The sequence below is a fragment of the Conger conger genome, chromosome 2 (genome assembly GCF_963514075.1).
Source record: "Conger conger chromosome 2, fConCon1.1, whole genome shotgun sequence".
NCBI lineage: Eukaryota > Metazoa > Chordata > Actinopteri > Anguilliformes > Congridae > Conger > Conger conger.
The window spans coordinates 17,397,312-17,424,459 of NC_083761.1; the positions used below are offsets into that span (position 1 = coordinate 17,397,312).

Sequence of the window (27,148 nt, forward strand, 5' to 3'; positions counted from 1 at the left end):
GAACCCGATACGGCATGAAAACCTCTTCCGAGTAGGTCTTCTTTTAGCCAAATTAACTGGTTAAAGTAATGGAAAAAATTACGACGAGAGGGTGGGGAATGGGGGCGGAGAGTGGGTGGAGGGTGGGGGTTGGGAGTTGGCAGTTGGGGGGAGGGGGGGGGTGGGGGAGGGGGGGGGGCTGGGAGCGGAAAGGTGATGGGATGGGACGGGGACCTGCAATCTGTGTGTGGAAAATTAACGGTTCCACACTGCACTTTGTCCGCCAGACATTAAATGCATGAAACACATGAATTACGGTGGCGGGCGAGCGGAATTAACTCTATATATCAAGTGGAGTCTAAATAGTTCAGGGTTTCTGGGTCTGCTGAAACGGGGGGAGGGGTAGCGCTTGTGTGTAAGGCAAGAGGCCGATGGGGGGGGGGAGAAAAAAGTAACTCAACATTTCTATCTCCTCTCATTAAAGTTAACCACTTATCCCTCGCTGGGCACATAAAGCTGTCATCCCAGCTAGTGATTTATACCGCCCTTGCCTAGCTCCTGTCCTAACTATCGCATGCCTCCAATTAATTTTTTTTTTGTTGCTCTCCATCCCTCCCCTGTAAATGTAATGAGATTGCGGCACTCAAAACTGCTGACTCTGGCTAATGCGCAATTCTCAGATAATACAAATGCTGGCCTCAAATGTGAGAAAAAAAAAAAAAAATACCCCCAACAACAAAAACTCCATACTTAACGACGCTATATTAAATAAAGCCTGTTGTGTCACTAATGTTATTAATATAATTAATCACACCAGATTTCACATAATCTAGCCTCACGGCATTTAGAAGACGGGGAATAAGCGTTCAAAGATATCCGCAATGTATATTAATTAATGCCGGTAATATGCTGAATCCTTGAACGCCATTTAAACTAACTGCTGATGCGAGCTTACCACAATTTTCCTGAGAGAACAGCTTTCAGCTTTGCTGTATAAAAGTTATTTAGCACAAAAAAACAAAAAACAAAAAAACTTTAAGCCTAGCAAGAAATGCTGCGGTGTGTTTACTATCCGGCGACCACAGCCAGCGACTATAGATAGAGGAGGCTGATAGGCGTTGCCGCCACAGTAATTGCATTCCAGTTGAGAAAGAATGCCTTTAACCGCCAACAAAGGTCAAAGATATAGGTTAATTGAGTGGAGATTTAATTAGTGTATGTTTATAACCTTCTGAGGGCAATCTGCAGATTGGAGGTACAGCGGGGCTTTAAAAAAAAAAAAAAGAAAAGAAAAGAATTACACACACCATAAATTGTGCTCTTGCTTATTATTTATCCCTCAGAAAGCAGAGTTTGTTCTGTTATCAGAGAGAGGCCCCTCATGGCCAAGCAGAGGGCCCAGGTGTGGATTTGCTGGGGCGGTAAAACGGACGCCCTGGTCTTGCTCAAACACAGCTGCCAGGTAGGAGTGTGTAAGGCCTTTATAACCCTTATAAACCATCCTAGACAATTTACTCCGTGGCAGTCTTCAACAAGCAAAGAGAAAATACACCCAATTTAATCTGAGTAACAGCTCGCTGTGATAGGTGCGCGCCGCCACGGTGAGGCTTGTCAGGTACGGTTAACAGTGCCTCATTAAAAGGCCCCTACAGCCGAGCGCTGTAAACCTGGTCCATTTCAGCCTGTCTGTCTCACGGGAGAACAAAAAGCATTTTCAGTTATGGGTGGAAGAAATGGAAATTTTCCCTCCCCTTAAAGCAGAAAGGCGAGTTTGTTGAATGGCGGTTACGATGAATGACCGTAATGGTTTTGGCCACCGATGAGAAAGAACAGGACGTTATTTAGCTTCTACTATTCGAAGAAACTTGAAGTTACATTACATCCCAACTTCAGTAATTGCTTAAGGCAATAGGTAAGGAAAAGAGAGTCGAGGAGGGGCGATATCGACAAGGGACAGTGCCGTCATGTAGTTTTCACATTTGCCCATTGGTCCCGTTGTCAGCTCCCACGCTGTATTGCCTCGTGGCTTGAGCCATTTGGCAAATCTCATAAGACTTACATGCACACAATTCATCCCACTATAGAAGAAACCTACATGTTTCCAACTGCTGCCTCTGTGCTGGTGCAGATGTTGCCAGCAAACCTTGATGACGGATTGATGCCTCTCATATAGATTTTGCCTCAGAAAGCACAAGGCAAACAAAGCACCGTCGGCCTGTTCTGGCAGTTTATTAGGGCGTCGTGTGCGGATTTTGGGTCTACAGGGTAAAGGGGGGGGAGGGGTGCAGATGAAGTGATGCATGTCAAATTAGGAGCGAAAATAAAACCAGTGCTACTGGGACTCATTAGAGCTGAGGAACAGAGACTCTGGGAATATTTGCTTTATATTTCTGTTATTATTTCACAAGGAGAAAAAAAATACATTACTACCGCATGACCTCACCCATTTGGAGTTCCTGTCTGAACTGCAAGTTACTTTTATTCAAAATCTTTTCAGAGAAACTACATCTTCAAAAACAAAAAAAACCCACCCACCCACCAACCTACCCACACACCGTATTAATGAGACAGCAAGAATGCATGCAAATGCAATGTCCGACTTCACGCTTCTGAAAACTGAACTATTGTTACAGAAGCAAGAAAGTACATGCAGTGCAGCAGACCGAAAATAGAACAATATCCATCCAGCTACACGGGTAAACTTTTTGAGAGAGGAACAGCTGTTCTCACTGGGACGGCTCAACCTTCTCTGCCCAATGACACGCGATCATTCTGTTGCCGTACAAAGGAGAATGCAGAGGCAGATGTTAGATTTACGGCCAGCAATTCCGCCCAGTATGCTGAAAGATTCCTCCTTCAAGAGAAGACATCTGCCGTTTTATTGATCTCTGGGGTTAATGCGACTAATCTGGCCTAAGGCATCAGCCATGCCACACTACGGATGGCTTTACTTCAGGGGGCATCGCGTCCCCTTCTCCCTTCCGAAGGCACAGAATATCCGAATATTCCGCTTTTTCCTTCCAGCGTACCTGCGCGCTTGCCTCTACCCATCCCACCTCGCGCTCCTGCCTTCCTCTCCTCTTCTCAGATCATTTCAAAGGCCCAGCAGATCAAAGCTCAGTGGCCCCTTTGAAAATGGACATGCGAGGGATGTTTAACTAATCATTTATTTAAAAACCTTTCGCTGGCCAACAAACCTCATCTTCCGCGTGTTTTTCTCCAATCTTTTTCAGCGTTTTTTTGACACACGGAGAAAATAAACCGGTGGGCAGATGGGCGGGAAAGGGCCAGAGAGGGTGTGTTAACCTTTCACCAGCAACAATACGGCCAGCACTGCACTGAGGTGGCCACACAGTCCCTTTTTAACACGCCTGCATTTGAATATTAAAAGAACCTTTCACTCAAAAATAATTGCCTTCAAAACCTTCAGAGATACTAAAGATACCATATATAGCAGTCTCAAGCGATCATACAAATACTAGGACTTCAAACAGTCAAATGTGTTTAGATATTATTTTATTTATCGTCCATTAAACAAATATCATGTCTTCCCCTTTCAGTACAGGCACACAGTTTCCTTCCCATTCTAGTCTTCTGCCTCCACACATACTGTTCATGAATGCCACTCAACTGGAAGGATTTGTGTCAATAATAGGCCTAGATTTTAGACTCAAGGCCCTCAGTGTAGAAAATCATAAGAGTCTGAAGTGGTTAAAATGTGTGAGTCAGTTGAGTTTATCGGGGAAAATTATACATCCAAAAATGCAATTCTCAGAACTGCATCCTTGCCCTTGTGCCAATGAATCACATTTGGCCGAACCAACCCAAACCCATTTGTTTCTGCATTCAGGCAGTAAACATTAAAAAACATTCCAAATATAATAGGAAAATAACCCACATTATTTTTCCATTTTAAATGCATTTAAATGTTATTTTATTGAAGCTAACAGGGCAAAAAAAACAAGCAGCTTTAGTCTTCAAGTATTTTCTTTGTGCTGACTGAAATACCCACAAACTGCTTAGAATTCTCAAAAGAACACAAGGATACAAAAAGTGGCTTTGCAGGCCCGACATTCAGGTGATTAAAATTGGCCATAACATGTCTTCTTCAAGCCGCACACAATCTTGAAAGCACCTGGTACCTGCTTATACAAAAGTACAGATGGGATTGCCAGGTGTCCAAAGTCAACAGCAGGACAACAGTTTAAGGTGCAGATAAAGATAAAAAGAATGATTCAGACAACCACCTGGCATTCTGGATAAAGGGCACTGTCACACCTCATGTCCAACAACCGAGCTAAACCAAACCACCGCAATTCACTGTGACATCTTATCACAGCCAAGCCGGCACACCGCACTTATGCAGGAAGACAGCAGAATGGGAGGTGCTCTCAGTGTTCGGTGTTCAACTGAATATCACTGATTGGCAACCGTCACCTAGTAACGATGCGCTACAAATACAATGCCCTGCTAATGATAGCGTATGTGACAAAGGAGAAACGCCCCTTCCATCTTAGCTCCATTGTCGCAGGAATCATCACAAGTAGGATCTGTGATGACCAGAGTTCTTGGCAACTATATGCCACTTGGTTTACTCGAGTCGAAAGGCAAGCAACACGTGAAGCCTGATGCCACGCAACCAGCTCATCTTCATTACAGTATGACATTGTGTCGCATGTGCTTAAATGTTAAATGCTTACATTTCATCACACATGCTTAAAAGGTCACTCCAACTTGGCAAAGGGGAAAAAAATGCAAATGTCTGTCGAACGTAATGTTAATGTCAGAGGCAGGACGTTAACAAGAAATACGAGTACAATATCAACGGCCCAGACCACCTACATTTTTTTCTCCTATACGTCAAGCGCGATTAGTGGTACGCAGTGCCATATGCCTTCTTTGTTTTTCTTTCCGTAGCAGAAATATCATGAAAAAAAAATATATATCACACATACACGCCCTTCAGGTGTTAGCCAAACTGCCTGAGCCTAAGGCTGGGGTCTGCGGTGGATGAAGTTCAGCGGAAAACACTCTTTGACCTACATTAGTACCTAGACTTCAGGATCTGAGCCATTTTCCCACTTCCTGTCAGTCAAGCGATTCCATCTGCCAGTGTTTGCGTGGGCCGTGAGAACCTCGGCAGCACTGGATTGGACCCGTGAAGGTGGAGGCCTCCATTGTCAGCGGGCCAAGTTGTGGGGGGTGGGGGCGTCTACAGGGGAGAGGGCCCCCTGAGGGGGGTGGGCTGTGTGAATGAGAGCTTTTCTCTCCACCCCCGTGCCACAGAAGAGAATACTCAGCCGACATAAAGTCAGTATAATCGCAGAAAAGTGGGCCACGGCAGCATTAGCAGTCACACTACAGACGGACTTCTGATTAGCCGCTAATGTGTATAAAACAGATCGTCCGCTTCTTCCACTCCAGGTATTTTACATTTTCATTAAATTTACATTAACATTTTCATTTTCACCGCCACAATCAGACAGCCCACTTCACTGTGACAGAGAGGTGGGGGGACGGCCGACAATAGTGAATGTTAATACCTGCACTATGTTTAATGAGATGCAAGTTTTTAAATTCAAATATAAAAAGGAAAATTCTGTTTTCTGATCAGGCTGCAATTTTCTAATCATGTTCATCAAATATGGTGACATACTATATTTATGCATGTGCGAATAAGTATTTATAATTATAGTTTACATGCACACAGTATTTGTATACAAGTGTATATAAGGTGCTCTCCAAAATTATTAAAATCAAAAACAGTGAGCAATGGCTGTAAAAAAAACAAAAAAAAACAATACATATAATGAGCTATACATTATGTATTTACAGTGATACAATTCCATCCAATAAAAAATAGATTTTATTGGATGGCCACCAATATATTCCCCAATCTCATAAACCATGATAGAAGATGACTCAGTACTGTTATCTTTTGCAAAAGGGAGGTGCACACAGCACTGAAAACAGGGGTATGAATGAAATACATGCATACACACTTTCCTCCAGCCGGTCTGAGTTAGCCCAGTGTCTGCCCACTCGGGTGCTCTCTGAGGGAGTTCATTTTGGCACAGCCAGGTTAATCGTGATGTCCACTCCAGTTGACAGGTGAGCAAATTTTATGTAAACTCAGCTTGGACTGAGATCTTAGAACTTGGGTGGCATGGCCCATTCCACAAGCAGGAAGTACTACCAAAATAGTTATAAACGGTCAGTCCATTAAGGGAACTGCAGTCATTTTCAAAGACTAGCCCAACTGACCGATCCACCCAACAGTCCACAGTGAGAGAGCAAAGCCCCTGTTCACATATAAACCCCACACTCCCGCTCCCCAATTCCTTATTTTGTTCTCCTCGCTGCAGGGGACCAACTCAGTGACATTTATCCATATTTCATGAAGCGATTTCTGTAAGCACACCGAACAAACAAATCAATTTCCCAGCAGTAGATTGCTTAAGAGAAACAATAATGACCTGTGGGATGGGGCTCAGAAGCTGTGAGAATTAATTGCAGTTGGAGTACCTGCCTCTGGGTCAGACTGAGCCAGCAGCAACTCTCAACAACATTATTCCCTTTTTACAGGCAGGGCTGAAATGCGCGGTAAGGATATCTCCGTGAAAAACAGGTTATAAAAATACAGAATAAACAAACATTTAAGGTAAAAGCATTTTATACGTGATTATGCTACCAAGTCCCGATATGGAGAGAATATGGAATTCATGCTGAGGGCCGGGTTTCAATCACGGTCTCTGAAATGAGGAAACCAAAAAGCAGAGCTCTGAAAAGGACACAGCAGAGGCACCTTCCAGCCTTTAGCTCTCCACTACCTCGCAAATTCCCCAAATATGAAGATAGGCACATCGACTGAGCTGAGTCGCGTAACAAACTCGAACCAAATCTCCCCTCCTGATCTCAAAGATTCCAAAATGGACACGCACAATATAAAACGGGAAGAATCGTTCAGCGCTGCCAAAAAACCCTCAGAGGTGTTGCGAGTGATAAAGGACTATAGTGAAAGCATGCCAAATATTCCACATTCCACTCCAATCCGTAAAAATCGAGCAATTCCGTTTGTCCCTGCTGGAGTCTTTCCTTTTGACAGGGGGGGCATCTCCATGACGATGAGGAAAAAAAAAAAACAGTTCACTTTTTTTTTTGCTTTACCATTCCATACAATTTAAGAGTAAATGGATAAATATCATTTCGCTGGGCCTACCCAGCACTTTCACGCTCTCCCGCGTTAGCGGACTTCACAGTCAGACTGGCTCCCCCACACTGCGCTTCCCCACTGTGGAGAGACTGAAGTCTCTGAAGTTCAGAGCTGGAAATCGATTATTTTAGCCAGCGGTGGTTAAGAGTCACGTGCGTGTGAGGTTTACATTGCGGCTGGCGAGCGGGCACTGAAAGGAAGCTCTGTGAGCGCTCTGGTCGGGCATCTCTTTAATACGCCATGGCAGTCAGTAGAGCTCCCCTTTGACAAACAAACCTAAATTGGATTCCATCAAACAATGTGCGGCTGGGGTTTCTGGGCGGTGCGTGGGGGTATGGAGAACGGAATACAAAATGGCGGGTGGGTTTCCGGAGTGCTGAATCTGGATTGTTCGCAGGTACAGAAAACAAGAACTGGACCCAGGGAACATTGTTGTGTTCTGGGGAGGGAATACAGGCTGCAGTAACAAGACACAGCCAGTAGAGGGCTGAATGTTGGCCAACTACAGTACTTTAATATGCTGAGCAAAGGAGGACTAAATGGCCAGTGGTGTCAAAGAGCAAAATGGCAACAGTGAGTAGTACATTTTTTGTAAGTAGGTAAAGGAGGTTCATTGGTATAGTAGTGAGTATGCATAATGAGTGGTAGGCGAAGTACAGGAGGTAGTAGATACAATGAGTAGCTGTCCAGTGAGAAGTGTTTGGATTTCAAATGGGTAATTGAACTACCAATGAGCAGGAAAAGCGAGTAGCGATGGTTGGTGAGTCACAGCAGTAAGAGTGGAGCGGTTGGTACAGTGAATACTGATGTGCGAGTAGAGTAAGCGGTAGGATAGTTAGTGTGGGGAGAGATACACCTGCAGACGGCTGAGCTCGCTCTACACCATCTCTCCCGCCCCAGAACATCGGCCCCTGGGCTGTACAGCAACACCCGATCCTGGCTCTAATGGAGCTGACCGATCACATTTCACAACAGGGCAGGCCAGCCAAAATCCAGAGGCCCCTCTAAAACCTTGAGCTCACTGTGATGCCTGCCAGAGCCCAGGGAGCAGAAACACACACACGCACACACACACACACACACACACACACACACACAGACACTACTGCGTAAACATGTGTAAGCCGTTATCTGCGCAATATTTATTGAGTTAATATAATGTGTTCTGCCACACTTTATATGGAAAACAGGCCCATGAATTTAAATTTACTCAACTAGATTGTTTTGGACACATTACAAAATCAGGGCATTAAGCTAGCATCTTTCATTTCATGAAACAAATCCATATTGTAATCTACATATATCTGAGCAGGTTTTAAACGTAAATGGCATTCCTGCATGGTTACAACACTCCACACTCCATCACACTCAAACTGCTAAAAAAAGGCCACAGTCCATACATTGCACCGTACAAAGATAATAAATAATACAGAAGTTCACATCTCTTTTCAGACACAAGTGGAAAAAATAGGATACAATAGCATTCCCAGGTGTAAAATCCAGCTATGACCAGCTTGAAATTACCAGCTTCCAGCTGTTTCAAAATATAGCTTGAGCTGGTCCAAAGCATGGAGCTGGTCTGAACTGGCCAACCGACTACCAGCTGTTTTAAAACCTAGCTTGAGCTGTTTTTTTTCAGTAGGGCAGTCAATGTTTACATGACGAATGTTCCAAAACGTAGCAAAGTAGCCTCACAATTTAAATTACTTGCCACAAGTGCTATAAATCCTTTGAACAGTGCTCACATGGTCACTGTTTTGAATGACATCATGACATCACAGATAGTATGGGCTGTGCCAATAAAAATAAAATGAAAAGAAGCCATCAGTAAATAATCTATAAAAGGATACCACTGGAAGCCTCGTGTAGAAGCTCCAAACAGTCTCCACTGTCGTTAGGTGCAATCACAGTCAAAAGCTACAATAGTTTGAGTCCCTTTTGGAACAAGACTGGATTAATCCTGCTTATATAACTACCTCCCTCAATATGTCATGAAGTTGCTGTTTGTTCAGAAACACAACTAAAAATAAAGAGGGTCCATGGTGTGAACAAACACCTCAGTCTCCTTCAGAATCACAACCATTCAGCTGGACTCTGACCTTATCTGAAAAATAAGAAATGCATCCAAAGCTTTACTTGTGCCTCAGGGTGTTAACTGCAAAAAAACTTTTTGGAATTCCTGAAAGCAAAAACATAAAAAATAAATAAAAGAAATGTTGAACATTTCACAGTCTTCTTATTGCACATGTTGAAGATACCCAGAGATTCCAAAGCACAGGTGCAGAGGTCTTGACAGGCTTGTCAAAGCCCTTTGGTTGCAAAAGTTCAATAAATTCCAGGGAGAGAAGTGTTCTTTTGCCACAAATCAGCAGATATAAATTTGCATGATTGCTGCAGAAGAATAAGATTCTTCTCAGAATGGTTAACGGGTTTACTGTGTACTGTCCAGACTTCCTATGGTTCATTGTGCAGTGATGGTGCAGTCATGCACACTGCTCGCTCTACAGTTATACCTGAGGCAACTGCTCTGAACGGACTGTCTCGGCCTCTGACATTCATCTCCCGTTATGGGGGGGTGATGATGCAGGGCATTACAGCGGTCAAACAGGAGGGGCGTGAGAGGGAGCAGAACTCCTGCGGGCTGCATCCATTGTGCAGTGGAAACGCACTGTAGGGTTCAGCATCAATTAGCCGAACGTGCTTTCTAAAAAGCAACAACAACCGCAGGAGCTGCTGCAAGAAACAAATGACGGTCAGTAGAGGCGGGGTGAGCGAGTTGCTCCTACGCACGACTGAAGTATGGCTTCATAAACTTTGTAGGTCAGGAAGATAACCCCAACCCCCCGCAACATTATGTGGACTGTGACACTCTACTGGGCTTAACCGCCCACTGCTAATTCAGGATCTACCCAAGCCTTCTGACTCTAAAACTGGGGTCGGCAACTGGCAGCCCTTGGGAAAAATCTGGCCCACTGGCAGTATGTTTTGACCTGCTAAATACACCCAAAAATATTTGCAATTCCTCATTTAAATATTCATATTATTTTGTCAAATTCAATACGAGGTAGCATGAAAGAAGCTAAATTCTGCTCTGGGTTAAATGGTCAGTGGAAGCAAGATCAGATTTTTTAAATTTTATTTAAATTGCAAAATTGTGCTCTCTGGCCATTTTGGCATGAGAGTGAATCTAAAAGATGACTTATGAATAAAAAGTAAAAAAGTAGGAGTAGGGGTATGAGGTAACCTGTTATAAAATCTATATGAAGGCGTTCAGTCAGGCATAGTGAGATGCAATCGAAGGCGTTTTAAAGAAAGAAGAGTTTTCTCATCAGCTGAAGACAGTGACTAGTGACTAACATCACCTCTAACCCGGCTTGTCTCCTTCACCGACACATCTACTCAGTGAACTACACTACAACAGCCAACTGAGGGGGAGGGCTTCGATTGCATCATGCAATTGAGCGAGTCATGCATTGAAGTCACATTCCAATACCACGGACAACGTAGCCTCATTTTCTAAATGTGAACATGGCTGAATTTTAAACACTTTCTCCAGAACCAGATTCAGCAAAGCTGGGGTCAAAAGAAGGTGCACACACCCACACGCGGCATACAAAAAAGCAAGTGAAGTGGAGTCACGTCTCGATCATCTCATAAACACAGCTGCCTAAAAGACTCCCATGAGGTATGAATCTTCTTTTCAAACCAGTTACATCAGCGACTTCTGCGCTACTTCTGTTTATTTTATCTTGGTCCATCTTTGCTGCAGCTAACTAGGCTCATGCACTCTGCCCTGTTGCTACAGGAAGTTAAAGACGTCATCCAATAAGTTAAAAGGTGGGTTGAATTATGGGAGTGACATTCAACCTATGCATCATCTCAATCAGATGTAGAGGATACACATGTTGCTGTTGGTCACATGAACCTACAGAACCTGCAGATAACACATCAGCTCTGTAGTGTTGCTGACAGTATATTCCAGGGGTGCACAACAAGGGTCCATCCGTTTCAGAAATTTGCGCCAACTTCTGGTCTTAATTACTTAATTGAATCAATTGTATCTAATCTGACATGTGTATGAGTACCGGCTACAGCTGTAGACTGCAAGTGTATCCTAATGATTTTACTGTGCTCAAGTACAGGCTTGAACCAGGGTAATTTATAGAGGTGTCAGCAAATTAAAAAGAAGGCAATTGGTTGGAACAAAAACCAGTACACAGACCAGCCCCCAAGGACTGGAGTTGTGCACCCCTGGTATATTCAGTACTGAATCAACCTCTGTGCCTTGCTTATGCAGTTCGATGCCCTTTCCATTCTGGGGTTGATTGGTTCCCTTTCACAAAGCCCCCTTTTCAAAGCAATGCAACACTTTGTTAATAAAAAGTCACTAATCTAGTAAAAACAGCTCAGCATTAGATATAATTGGATTTTCCCTCCAAGCGATTGTTCAGTAAAATTATACAACGAGGAAAAACATGTAATCTCACACTGAGTAACAAGGCCATGAAAAGTACAATACCAATATCTCCAGCCAAATCCTGGTTTAGATGATTACAACAACTCATATTTTTAAAAAACAGGGGCAGCCCAAGGTTAACATGCGTTTGTGAAACACAGCTGAATAGCTTCTGGAAGGTACAGAAATCAGTTCAGGGGAAGGGCTGCACATTTGAACAGAGTAGCACGAATCCTCAAACTTGCAAGTCGTGTAAAACCACACTTTTCTTAATATCTGTCAAGCACTACATTGAATCACTGCACAACACGAGCTCATTATCACCACATTCATATTTTAGAGTAATGGATTATGTAATTGCACCATTAATCAGAAGATCTGCCTGGGAATACTCTGCCATATTTGTTTAATTATAGAAAATGCCTTCGCTGAAACAAATGTGATGTTTACCAAAAACAGACTTTATTCAATGAGCTCCGCGAGAGCGGGTTTAAGTCACCATTCATAATTTGACGTGTGACAGCCACACACAGAATGTAACACTCAAGCCAAGGGCCCTCATCTTCAAATGAGCCATGTACAGGGATGGAGCATGTGTGTCTGCTAATATGCCAAGGGCAAAATCTCTCCCGGCAAACTGGTTTATCAAACCAGAGGTTTCACTCATATCCCAGTGAGTGATATTTCTCCCCTTGAATAATTCACCGATATCAGTGTCTGGAACTAGCACTGCGGGGACGCATCAGTCACAAAACGGATCACGCCAGCAACGGGCTATCAGGCACCGCTAGCTAATGCCATTTCTTTATTCCTGACATTAGGCTTTTTTTCTTTTAAGAACCAGCGTGCATGTGATGAATTATAACACCAAGACACTTTTCTGTTTCAGTAGCGTTACAGACGATTTCTACAAGGCTTACTGGTGTTCATCTGGTCTCACTGTACGAACCTAATCAGTTATTTGCTATAGATAAGAGAATCAGCTTAACGAACAAATGTAGCTAATTGTAATGCAAATGTGGAACACTGACGTTTAATAACCGCCTGACGTGAACTGTGAAACTGTAGACAGCGCTGGTTAACCCATTTATCAGATTTATTCCAGTGGCATCAAGGAACAGCCAAACTGCATATTTGCAATATCCACGAATCTTGCTTGGACAAAAGAGCAAGGAAATTTAGCGCAACAGATCTGATAAATCTGATGCCTCATCGGTCCACCGAGCATCTTGCTTCTTTTAAAATAACTGTAGAAAAAGTTAAATTGAACACTCCCTGAGAAATAGTCGTGGCAGTATTCTGAGAAAAGAGAGATTTATTACATTTCAGCAGTGAGTTTTAAGAGACAAAGCTTCTGAATTTGGTGCTTGGACGTGTCTCTTCCACTCATGTCCACTGCACAGTGGATTGACATATATTTAGAAACATAAAAGGCAGATTTACGTTCCCATTCCGACCATTCATTGGGCCCCATACAGTTCTATGCCAGGGCCACGTATGAGTGAGGCCATTTTGAGTTCAGTTACATTTCAAATATGTATATGCCTGAACCTCCTAATGTCTGATGCATGTTGGAAGCAACATCATTCGATGTGTAGAACAAACAGGGGTTTTCAGTGATAAATACATTAAATTACCAAGATAAATTTCACATGACAAAATAGGATTTTATGATTATGCACCCTTTACAAAACGGTTTTCCATTTTCTTATACGTTATATTCAGTTTGTGTCTTTTTATTAAATATCTGATGTCTATATCCCCTACTGTGCCCATTGAGATACTTTAATGTAATGAACAGGTTTATAAAATAACAAGGGCGCTTCAGGCATGGATTACACATTCCATTTAAAATCTTCTTATAAACTGTTCATTTGAACAGTATTAAAGATTTTATACCTCTAAAAGATTTTATACTACATATCTTATTGCATTGAATCAATTATGTTTGCTGTTCCCACTTAGGCTTAAATGGGCGTGTTGTGAAAACCACGAGGCGAAGCAATCATGCAAACTATTTACCCACCATTACCCGAGAAGCAGACCTCCTGAAACACCAGCATCAACATCACCCGGCACGGCTGGGAAAAACCAGCATCAGTATCTCAACTGAAGAAAGTAGGTGCAGCAGTCATTTGAAGAATAATTTAAAATGTGTTGTGCACACAGCAGGGTTAAATGCTTTCGGATTTAGTTGGAGTTGCAATGACAATGACAGACAGACAAAGACACATCCTGCAATGTCGAAAGGGGAAGTACAAAAAGAATCACAATATAATAAAACAAGAAATAAGATCAGAGAGATAACAGAAGGAAAATAAAATGACAAAATAGGAACAAAGAGAAAACCATGAGATGTTGAAAGGCAATCTTAAAAAAGTGTCTTCACTTCGCACTTATGCATCAGTATAGATCTGCCAAAAATGTCTTTCCTGTTTGCAACAGTAAGCAGAAGGACAAATCCACTAGAATTTGTAATAACTGCACATATCCAATATATTCTGCCAAATATGACTCAACATCCCAGATATTCTGCCTGTCCAAACCTGGTTCCACACATGGTCTTACTGCCCCAGCACTGTGAAACGGAATGTCCCGTCACAACAACCGCTTAGTTCAGCGGTTCAGCGGTTCAAACTCAACGGTTGCACCTTCAATGGTCTCTGGGTCTTCCCTTCCCCTTCTAAGAGCTTGAACATCATTGCAATGTCAGGAGTCCATATATAGGTCTGCTTTGTATTTTTTTTTTCTTTTTTCGTTTCACAGCAGTCATTCCTGGAGAGGATTCCTACCCATTTCTCCGAAGGAGATAACATCACTTATCAGAAAAACAAAAGATCATAAAATGTGGACAAACTGAAAGAGGGGCTACGTTTGAGAAAGAAATGGAAGTGGTGGTCTAATTTTTTTCCAAATTATTCAACACTTAATTTAGACCACTCCAAGAAACATGTATTTTTCCCCCGACAGCCATTCCTTAGCCAGGGAGAAACATGTTATAGACAGTAAGAAGGTCTCCAAACCGGTAGGAATTTGCAGCAGCCACACTGCGCTTCCACAGCAGAATCCCATGGCCCATTCAATTTTCATCCAAAGTGCCAGGCCACTAAACCGCTTCATGGATATTTCAGGGGTTGAACATGGAAAGGGACAGAAAGGCCAAGGTGGGCGATCTTTCAAAATGAAAGAAAGCCGCATGGCCACAGCCAATGCAGTGGGGAGGGCACCACAGAGTAAAATGGAATGTGTTCTTCACCCTGAGAAAAGAATGTCTGCTAGTGTGTTAAGAACAAGCATGTTTATACTTTCACCCTCCTACACCTTAGTCTCCAAAGGTCTTGACAGGATGTGTAATAAAAAATAAAGTACTTAAGGAGTTGACAGGCTTTGCTGAAAATGCCATTTGTAGATAAGTAAATCACCAAGGATGGCTGGCAAAACTATTGCGTTAGTCAGTTCTTTAGACGTGCACAAATAACAACCCCCCCACCGACTCGCATACACACACACACACACACACACACACACACACACACACACACGCACACGCACACACACACGCACACACACGCACACACACGCACACACACGCACACACACGCACACACACGCACACACACGCACACACACGCACACACACGCACACACACGCACACACACACACGCATGCACACACGCACAACCATTCTTGCCCTGCCCACACACTGGATTCTATTTTAAGCATTTGCTCTTTGAAGAGAGAGAGGTGGGTCTAGGCTATACACAAAGACTCAGTGACAGCCTATAGCTCCTGAATATTGATACCATTCCTTCTAGGGCAAAAGAGGGTGAGACCAAAAAAAAAAAAAAAACCTGACACTTCAGGACTTCAAAGATTTCCAAACCCAGAGAGATACCATACCGACAGAACAGGGCAGTTTGTTTCCCCTGTCGTCTTCTCTCAGTTTACTGAAGAACAGTTAGAGTATGAAGTCTTCCCATGAGACAAGCAACTATCCAAAAATCTCTCAACCTTCACTTATTAGTCCCTGTGAACAACAGACTTGACAAAAAAAAGTTTTGTTATCAAATATATTTGTTGTCCAATTGATCGTGTTAAGGTCTTCAAAAAAGCTAACTGACCTTACTGAAGTAGCTTTCCCTTCCACTCCTCTCTTCCCATTGTTTGTGTAATAATTTGAAATGTAGCTCTCACAAGCTAACTTTTAAATCATTTTTTTTCTAAGGTCATAATCTGACTCACTAATTTCCTTCCATACAGTTCTTCTTAAACTTTTTCAAAATACCCAAGTCCATCACACATAATGCCTGCTTTGTTAAATGTCAAATGTAAATGCTAAATGTCAAATTCACTCCTGATTGAAGTGCTGAAAATGTGTTCAACTTTTGTTTTGGAGGGGTTGGGTTTAGAGGGGTGCCAAACCACAGATTCACATCTCCAGCACAGTAAAGTTGGGTTGTGCATAAGTACTCATAAATATGACCTTGAGTCCTTTTAAGGCAATTACGACAGTCTCTCTTTCCTTCCCAGGAACCCACAGGAGAGGCTACAAGCTGTACATAAACCCTGACTATCTCCACACCCAAGTGTCACAAGGGGTGTGGTTCCTCTACCCAGCAAATGCTGGTGGTCTGTTTCTTCACACAGCCCACCAATGCATATCACACAGGAAAACGGCAGCAATGTGACAAAGTGCATTTTTCTCACAAGCTTCTAATTATAATCTGACCCACTGAGGCCAGCCCTTGCTGTGGACAAGTACCTCTTCCAAAAGTCTTTCTGAGTACTGAAAAGCTACCAACGAATGACAGTTACACCTTATCAGGTCATAAAAAACGTAAAACAGCTGTCATCTGGCCTAGGTTTGCAGGATGTCAGTGCTTCAAAGAGAACATTGCAGGGCACAGTATCAGTTCCAACAATAAATAAAATGTCAATCTTTAGAAAATACCGATGCAAACATTATATTTGTAGTTCATAGAACTTAGGAGTTTCAAATAAAAACAAATATATAAATAAGAATCAAATATTATGGGCTACAGATTAATATGCTTTATATATTAATTGTGCACAGGATGTGATGTTAATTTCCTTGTGCGTATAATTAGAGGGCTGTGCATAATGGCTGCTCTCAGATGTTCCTATACTAGCATGGTTCCTGCCAACCAAATAACCTGGCAACAAACAACAATATTATACATCAGCCAAAAGGGCGCTAATGTGAGTATTTCACGGGGGTTGTCAAGTGGGCACCTTCCTTGACCGGTGTTTCGTGGAGTCCAGAAGGCTCAACTGCGAACCCTGGCATCCTAGACCAAACCCCCTCCATCAGGCACCCTTCACTTACCACTAGCATGCCCCATGCACAGAACAACAACAATACGACACAGACCTCCATGGTGACCAAGGTTGTGATCAAGGTTGTGATGACCCCGCTGGCACTGTTAATGCATGCTCAATGCCACCAGTGCCATGTGGATTTATAAATAATGACTAATTTATGACAGCCCAGGTACCAAAGAAGCTCAGAATCATTGATGAAAATCAATCATTCTTCCCCCCTGTTCTACTGCCCCATTGGGTTTGATGCCACAGCGGGGCACCCTACTGTGTCAAAGCCTTCACACTGCACTGGTAAGTAGCACTATGAGAGACTGGTACTGTGGTAGGAGGTAAGTAGCACCATGAGAGACTGGTACTGTGGTAGGAGGTAAGTAGCACCATGAGAGACTGGTACCGTGGTAGGAGGTAAGCAGCACCATGAGAGACTGGTACTGTGGTAGAAGGTAAGTAGCACTATGAGAGACTGGTACTGTGGTAGGAGGTAAGTAGCACTATGAGAGACTGGTACTGTGGTGGGAGGTAAGTAGCACTATGAGAGACTGGTACTGTGGTAGGAGGTAAGTAGCACCATGAGAGACTGGTACTGTGGTAGGAGGTAAGTAGCACTATGAGAGACTGGTACTGTGGTAGGAGGTAAGTAGCACTATGAGAGACTGGTACTGTGGTAGGAAGTAAGTAGCACTATGAGAGACTGGTACTGTGGTAGGAGGTAAGTAGCACCGTGAGAGATTGGCACCCCAGTAGGAGGTTGAAAGACTAATGTGAACAAAGCCCCCGCCCATTGCTCTCTCCAGCATCTGCAAGCCTCCGGCCAGGCTGGAAGGGGCAGAACCGCAGGAGGGAAGCTGTCAGAGGCTGAAGAGGAAGTCTCCACTGAGACGCGAGCGAGCAGGGAGGAAGGGTAGGAAGGCATGCTGGGATTGCTCAGTGCACTGGAAGTTATGGCAGCATGAATTACCCTGCTAAAAACACATATGTCCAGATCCTCACACGATGGTAAGACGAAAGACCAAAGCAATTTGGCTCAAAGTAAGCATGCTTTATACTTTGTTCCACCTCCCAAGTACTCTGCCAAATTTCGAAGAGAATTTGTTTAGAAATGTCATTACGATAATAGGCAATTAGCCCAACGCTTGCCAAAGCATGTTACTTGTAGTGATCATTTCAGCAACGACTGAAATAACATGCAGTGGGCTATTTTCTTCAAAATCCACAACATTCGTCAATCCCTTTAGAGTTGTAAGCTTTCGATAAATTGAACACAAGAAAAACTGCACTTTACAGTGTAATGAATAAGACCATTTTCCCCGATGAGAATGACATTGATAGCTAGGATTTCTTTTTTCCTCCCCTTTTTCTCAAAAATGAGTAATCGCAGCGAGTCATCTGGAAGATAGCACTGCTGAGGAGGCATTACAGGCATTACCTTCGCCTCAAAAAACAACTCCAGCTTTTATCTCCCCACAGGTAATTATTCCTAGCATCAGCAAGCGGTTCAGCCTCTTCTGTAAAATTGATCCAACAGGCTTTGTATCAATTGCCATGAAATCTGGCTTTCTTAAGACGCAGGAGGAGAAGAAAAAAAAAAAAAAAAAAGCGAGAGAGCGAGAGAAAAGCAGGCCTTGCAGCGTCTCCTCGTCTTTGGATGCTGAGTCAATGGCAGAGAGGCCAGGGAGGGGGGCGGCCGGGGGGGGGGGGGGGTGCAGGGAAGAAAGAGAGAGCTCTTTTTTCCCCTTTTTTTTTCGGAAGAAGTTTTCGTGTCACCATCTGATCTGCTCCATCGCACCTGCAGACTGCGTCAGCACAACCAGAAGGACACTCTCGCATTCTCTCTCGCTTGTTCTCCCACTCTCTCTCCCTCTCAATCTCCCCCCCCTCCTCTCTCTCTCAACTCTCTCTCTCAGCATTTTGGTTTTAATATGGTTGCCGGCGTGGCAGCAGCTATTTAATAACAATGCAATAGTTTCTCCCAGCAGTAGCTGAGTATCAGTCAAGCGCCCCCGCCGAGTGCAGATGGCGCATTGTCTGTGGTTCCCAAAAAAACATTTGCATCCAGACTGGTTCACTCTGGGGCTGGTTCACTCTCTGCTTGCATTTCTCAACTGCCTTCAATTTGTGAGAATCCACTGTTAAAATGTGACAGAAATATACAGCACATTAAATTAATTCCCTTATAAAGAGGGGGGAAAAATACACTGTTTACACAGATACCTACCTGCTGACACATTTTCTACACTTCAGGGCAGATATGTGGGGATTGGTGGTGACAATACGAAGTATTTGGAACAGCGGACACACCAGTCAAGGACACACTCGAGCTGGACTGCATCCGTCACCTTTCTAAATTCCCCCCCAAACAAAGTCCTTATATCACAAAGCCCTGCCCCCTCACCGCAGAGAACAATTAGGGCTAATTTTTGATGAAAATGACCTGTAATTTAGAGGAAGCTAAATCTACAGTACACCCATTCCGCCAGGTAGGCGTTCATTAACCGTCAGCGGGGAGAGCCTCCTTTTAATGGAGACTGGGTCATAAACATCTCTCATAATTAGTCTTGTGCCATCTGATTTCACCTCTGGGCTTTTCTACAGCCATCTTCATTTATTTCCTTTATGTTCTCTTAATGTTCAGCCAGTCATGAAACTCTGTCTGCCACCAGGGTGTCGCATGAAATTCAACAAATCCCTCACGCCAGTGATTAATAATGAAAACAACCACGCAGGTGTACTCCTCATTGCACAGCTACTGCAGCGACTGCCAGTTCACGGTTTATTTCTTCATTGACCACGACACGACAAGTATAACCTGGTTGGCAAGTCTGGTCTCCAGCCATTCCTTTTGACAAGGACCGCAATTCAAGTTACGCATTAAACCTTTCGGTTGGTAATCTTTTCGGCTGTTACGAAATGACGAAAAATACGGTTATTGACTTTCCACAATCACGCGGCTCTCGGTATAACGTGATCACACTTTCCCCCAAGGCCTGAAAAGCGATTTTTAGCGGGGGAAAAAGATGTAGCCACAAACGAGCCAACGCACTCAGGTACCTGACGACCGCCCTGACGACCGCCCACGTCAAGCGTGGCCCAGCGCTGCGCGCTCTGCGCAGCCCCGGAATACGTAGCCTGGGTCGTGCCTGTGACCGATATCCCTTCAGCGCGGTTTACAAGCATGGAAATGAGGGTCGCCATCTGTCCCCTCTCCGATGGAGGCACAGGGGGATGTTTTGCACAGTTTTCACACGCCTGACTTCCTCTAATCCCGCACAAATATTTTAACATGACGCGCGAGGCTCCGGGCAGGCGGGCGGGCAGGCGGGCAGGCGCGGGAGGGGAAGCAGACGGGGATCCACCTTTAAAGCGAAACGCCGAGGGCCGCTCTCGACGGCAGCGTAACGAAAGACTCTCCCTTCCCCCCTCCCCATCTACTACTGTTGATTGGCCCAGATTTCAATGGAATATGGAATGATGGCAGCCTGACATGTGATTGCACTGCCGCTCTCTCAGAGATGGTGAGCTGACGGAGGTGGTTGGGATGGTTCTCTGTGTGTGTGTGTGTGTGTGTGTGTGGGTGGGGGAGGGGAGTTATCGGAGGGAGAAGCTAAGATGGATGGACTTTGTGGCACAAAAGTCAAACCCTGAGAACCTGCTTGTCAATCAGGCCGAACACAACTACCACACCCAATACAATTGGAGAAACACGAGAATGTTACAAACGAGTGAGGAAAAAACACTGCAACGGTGCCAGATTGTAGTGTACACAAACATCCAGGCACGGCAAATACGTGTGTTATCAGTGATGCGTGACATGCATCGAATCCCTCAACGTGACGGCACTGGAAGGCAGGACACCACTGATATCCAAAGACCCTGAATTTGCATGTTATAAATTCCCTCCGCATCCAGTCTCTGAAGCGGGACAAAAGTTCCCACGCAGAACGGGAAGTGTACTAAGGTGCTCCCCCCCCCTTTTTTTGTACTCTCTCTCTGAGGGAAGAGATGACCTTTCGTTCCCACGAGTAAACGCCGCGCAATCAAGCCCTCAACCTCAACCGCAACGCCACACAACCCTTTCCCTTATCGCCTTAAACATAACGTCACATTCCCCCCGACCTGCCTCTCTCTCTCCTCTCCGCGCATCCACGCTCATAAATATTTAACAGTATTCCTGAAGTAGCCTTCATTCATGCATTAAATATTCCGCGAATACGGTAAATCTTAAAAACAGGGGAAAACAAACAGTTCCATTATTGGGGGAGTCTTGCATGCGCAGCGTTCCGTGCGGAGCACAGAAATAAATACATGGAAATACACGGGTATTAAAATGATGAACTGGCAAGAGGCTGCATAGCAAGAGGGCCCGGGTCTGGGTGGGGCTCGGAGCCCAGCGCTGACACATAAAATGAAGGCTCACCGCTACTAGGTGGTCCTTCTTCTGCCTAGCAGCATACATTACCGTGTACCCAGGGGCGAAGGGATTGGAATTAATGACGATTTCCCCCCTCCCCTCACTCCAGAAGCACTGCGCACTGCTTGCGATGCACACTAGTTTACACCGCGACACCAGTGTGTTAACCAGCGGATCTGTATTCTGCACACATACGTCTCCAACTAGCACCGATGCTGAATTTGAAAGCGGCAACTATGCCTGTTAATTTCTGAATGCACAAAAAAAATCTGTTTTAATATTGAGTATCCATCTCAGCCCCCACCCCCTACATTTCCCGTGAGAATCGATGAAACCTTGTTAAATTTTAAATGAATTAAGGAAACTAAATGGAATAATCTCTCCTCAATCTCATAGGTTTTAAAACTTCAGACTTATTTCCCTTAAACAGGAGACCAATAAAACCTTCCAACTCTCTCCAATATCACCAAACCATTGGTGATGTAATTATTTAATACATTCTCGTCCTGGGAAGATGATATGTTACAATTTCATATTACTTACGACTTCTACATAATGCCAAACACAATGCAGTAGACCCTTCTAAGCCTCTAAAGACACCCTCCCTCTGATAAGAAAAGCTTTTGACGTTTGCCTTTGAGAAATACTTGGTGGATTACGCAAGTATAAATTCAGGAATACATCAATTAATACGCATTAAATAAAGGGAGTATTAACATGTAAGAAAATAATTAATAGCTGTAATTGCTACACTGCTCCACCGCTTGACTTCAAATAAACTTGCCATTATTCTCTGTTCAAGCACGGCCCAACTTGACATGCACTAATATGGGTCGTGATGCAACACTGCTCACAATCTGCTACCACTGAGTGACTGTACTGAGCAATTTAAAACATATAAGACTTGCATCTCATCTTATGAATGACAAGGCTCGCTAGCATTTCTATATTAGAGTAAAAATAATTGTTCTTAGTGCCAGAAGACAATGAGCGATATTCTTTGTTTTTGTGGCACACTCTTTGTGGCTTTCAAATCCTTTTGGAAAAAACAGACCTTTTTTGAAAATCCATTTGGCAGCCTTTTTAGTTATAGCATACCCACAGGGTTAGTGTCCAAGCTGTGTCACTCCACAGATTTGCTGATTCTGACCACTGAAACGGGGGCCTGGTTGCACTGTACGAAGACAGTTGCTCAAAGATATGGACCACCTTCCACCATCTCAAACAGAAAAAGAGCCCATGTATAGATGTATTGTGCTGCAAACTCCATAGGTGTGTAGGCAGCTCAATCACCCTTACGAGGACCTGGTATTGTGTCTCTGTGTGGCTCATAGGCTTGGATTAGCAATCTTTTCTTTTGGCTGATTACATGCTCCTCGCTCTCGTTGCTAAAGGAGACATCTAGGCAATTATGCCTTTCCCCCATATCGCTTCACAGCGAACAAAAACTGCGTCAGGGGAAAAAGAAGAAGAAAAAAAGGATCACTGGAGGAGCAGAGGCTCTCTGTAGAGTCCTCTCCGCAGCTGAGGAGTGGAGGGTGTATTAAGGAATAATGGAGAAGTGCACTGGCTCATTCAGCACCTGCCAAAAAACTCACACATTATTCGTAACACAAGTCTCAAATCCCAGGAGTAAATAATTGAACATTCAGATATATTGTGGACATTCAGGAGAAACTGAACCAGTTTGTTTGGTTTGTTCACCTGCATAGCTCAAAACCTGCTCGGCCTTGATTGAAATTCAGTTACTTGGTCCACGTTTACCGAGTTGTCCTTCATGTGGCATAACTCATCACTGCTATTACACATTCATTTTAATTCCCACACAAGCTTTTCAAAAGGCTAACAGCAGCATGTCCTTCAAGTGTCCTCTGTGTGTCAAAGTCCTCATTAACTCCATACTATGGCATGGAGAGGAGGAATCTCAGGTGGGTAATAAGACTAGCTGCTCTCCATCTTAGCTGCTGCTTTTCTAAACCCTAACCAAGCTTGACCCGGGGGCAAATGTCTTTGCTGATCACGGTTCCACATTGCTCTGTTTAGCAGACGCATCAATGCAGATTAGTTTTGTTCTTCTCTAGATTCATTAATCCTGCCCTCACGACCGGCCTCAAACGAGCTCCAACGCATCGCTCATCTGTAAAAGCCGGCTAAACTACTAAAGCAGTGCTAAACAAAAAACGTCCAGGTCTACAGAGACCAATTAAAAGCCTGTGTTTAAACAGACCCCTCTTACGCGAAGGCCACACAACGCCGCTCAGGTCACTTCACCCGATTCTGCTTAAGTCTTCCTCCCTTCGACAGGCTTGCAGCTCCACCTCTCTTTCGCAGTTAGCTCACTGAGGTGGGGCATGGAGTCCACGCTGGCCCAGCCAGAACACTGTTAGGCCTTCCAGGGGACAGCATTAGGGGTGGGAGAATAGGTACCACCACGGGTTCCCTGAGAGACACGAACCTCCATCTCCAACAAGCAAGTACACCTGCAGTGTGGAGGCGTCATAAATATTAAAACTGTTGGTTCACATTTACTCGCCGCCTATGATGCATCAAAACTGCAAATACAAACTGCCACGTTCGCCGCGGCCCCGAAAGCCATCCATTCGACCTCGGGAAGTGGGGGGGGAAATGCTTCTTCCACACATGAATACAAAACAGCGGCGAATGCAAGAGGCAAGCTCAAACCCCCGACAAGGACAAGAGGGGAGGAGATGGCACTTGTTTTTCAAAACATCTCCCAACATCCAGATTCAGGCCGTCCGGGTTTGCATGGTTTGCTCGACGACAGCGGGGGTCTCCTTCAAACTTGCTTGAACATGGCGCGGGAACTTGTGGGCATCGTGGGAGCAGTGATATGCTGATAGAGCGAGGGCCTAAGAAAGATGGATCGTAATACTGCAGAGGGTAACAGAGGTCCCTTCTGGAAAGTTCCAATTGGCTTGAATGAAAAGGTGCCACCCCAGGAACTCTCTCACAGCAGATGTCAGTCTGTATGCTCCAAGTAGTAGAATTCGTTTTTTTTATTTTTCTCCAACCACCCCCCACCCCACCTCAAAAAAAAGACCTCATATTTTGACACACCTCTCTGGTACTTAAGTGACAACCTAAAAAAGTGAGCAAATGCATGCATACACGGACAGAAGTTTGTCATTTGGGTTTTTTTAACGATACAGTGATCATGCGTCAAACAATGGGGAAACCACCCTGCCTCTGAATCTGACTTCGAGAAAGAAGAAGGTAAATACTTCAAGGGCAAATGGGTAAATTGGAGGGGATAAGAAAAAGAAAGAAACTCCCTTTTTTCTGTGCACTTCTGACTAGGACTAGCTTAATGGAGTTTTCTGACAGGGGTCTTTGTTGTATTGAGCTGCAAACCATCTTAAATATTTCCTTGACAATGCCCGAAGAGAGCGCAGATGTCCAGGCAGACCACATCTGTAGAGTCCCTATTCCTCCGGGCTAGCACTCCCGCCCTTTCTCCCTCACACACAATGGGTTCTTTCCAAGGTCGTCCTCTATTCAGCTTTCAAACATCAATCAATCAAAATTCAAAGGTCTCTTTTCATGCACATCCCTACTGTACCCAGCAGAGTAATACGCACTGAAACAGAAAGTATATTGTGTTACAGACCATTGGAATAAGGCAGTTATCATTTCCCATTGAACTTTAAAATATAGGCTATATATATAAAGCCAGACAAATTAGGGTACATTGTTTCATATCCTAAAAAAAAATCTGAATGTAGCGTTCTCTGTTTCGGCAGTTATAATTTGGTGTCAAGAGGATGCATCCCGAACGGATAAAAGGTTCGACTGCAGTTCAAGTAAAAATGTCATCTTTGTCATCTACTCGGGGAGGGAGGGAGAGGGAGAGGGAGAGATGCGTGTAATGGGGTGGTGTACCCCATTGAGACCCGCCGGTTGTTACTGTCAGTGCCGCCAAAAAACCGCGGGGTGGGGGGTTCAACCGATCGTATTGTTCTCTGAATTAATTTTGTTAAGTCACTGAAGGAGCAACGGAAGGCCAGGCAGGATTACATGGGCAAGGCTGAACAATTCATGTCAATAAACCGCTGATTTGCGATACCTAATTATTTTCCCCGGTACACAACGAAACGAACTTTTTCCTGCACAAGTTCATGAAAAAGCTAATATAATAAAAGCGTTATTTGACTAAATAGGATATATAGATATACAGTGGGCTACATAAATAATTCTGAGGGTTGATACAGTTCGAATGGATACTTATTTTTTTTTAAGTCAGAATTATTTATTTAACTCGCGATATCGTATACATGCAAACATACATTTCTACATAGCTTACTGTAACATACTACGCGCAGCCATATAGTTTGATATTCATCACAGACTGTATCCTTGTATAAGTTGAGCACACTAATGGAATGAAAGCTCAAAAAGGTTGCCCGTGGTTAAACTGCTCCACTTTTTAGCTACTCATGTACGAGAGTATTCCCCATAGCCATCACTTATGTAAACAACGAAGCAGCATTTCAACTCCTGTTTCTACTTTTGAGCGCAAAAATCTTCTATCAAACTAAGTTTGTTTTTCAAAAATTATTTTCCAAACGATCGAGACCAAAAACTATTCGCACGGGCTCCCTCTTAGCAATTAATACAATCCGATAACAAACTAGCCACAAGCAACAATATAGATACGCGACATTGCTAACACTTCGCATACCAATCGTGGCCAGCAAGCTAGCTAGTTGTTTGTGGTTAGCCCAAGAAAACTCATGCAATGTCATAAAAAACAAACAATCTGATGACAATATTTAATTGCTAAAAAATTCCAACAGGGGCACAATGCAGCGTGCCAACACTGGTATACCCGGTTCAAAAACAGTGCGATTCGATTTTTATGTCATATTTTCTCCGAAATTATCGTTTTTAACTAGCTATCCCTGTTGCAATCAGTTCAGTTTACTTGCGAAGACGTGCGATTGACCCAAAATGTGAATGAGAGCAAAACCGAAGAATCGTATTTCTCTTTACAGTGAACTAAGGTTAGCTAGTCCGCTATATGTGACCAAAGATGTCTTCGGAATACAATTCACTCATCGCCCCTTCCATTTCTTCTTGGCGCAGTGAGGCGAACACACATGGACATGAGCGGACACGAAATAAATTATACAATCATTAGCTCGCTTCGTGAATATCACAGCTTTATAAAATATTCAAAATAAGATCTTACCTCAATATAGGATGTTTATCGCAAGCTCAAAAAGCGACTTTATGCACCCAAGAACACCATCATCCGATGTTTTTTAAGATCGCTTCCTACCAATCTTGTATTTAAGACAATTGATCCACCTTAAATTAAAATGACAAAAAACTTAATCCTCCGAGTGCTAACTGTGTAACTAATAGTCTAGAGAACAATTTCCGGCACAGAAGCAACTGAATCGAACAGAACGTTTTACAATGTGCAGCTGGAAAATAGCTGGTCTATTTTTTTAAGTGATATACGTCCCCGATGACTGGAGAGTGGCTGGGTTTGAGATATGCTCTTCAATCCTTTGCCGATTGAGAGGCAGGTTATGCGTGTATGTGTGTGTTTTCCTTTTTTTTCATCTCTTTTTTAGCAAGGCGGGGTCTTGGGTCGTACAAACCAATGACACAAACCCACATGAGCCCGCCTCGCCCCCTAGACATATCCAGTCTTTTATTCGGAAACAGCCATTCTCTTGGGATTAGCGGCCGCGAAGCTGTACGAGCGAACAACTGGGAATA

At 43.8% G+C, this 27,148-nt stretch overlaps 1 protein-coding gene across 2 annotated transcripts in view; it reads right to left on the bottom strand.

The window, feature by feature from the left end:
- The window catches only part of LOC133121472 (C-terminal-binding protein 2), a 100,584-nt gene extending 73,643 nt beyond the window's left edge, over positions 1-26,941 (bottom strand). For both annotated transcript variants that reach the window (XM_061230644.1, XM_061230647.1), the window contains exon 1: positions 26,610-26,941. The gene's annotated coding sequence lies outside the window, so the exon portion shown is untranslated. The remainder of the gene's footprint in view (positions 1-26,609) is intronic.
- Positions 26,942-27,148: the final 207 nt, after the last annotated feature.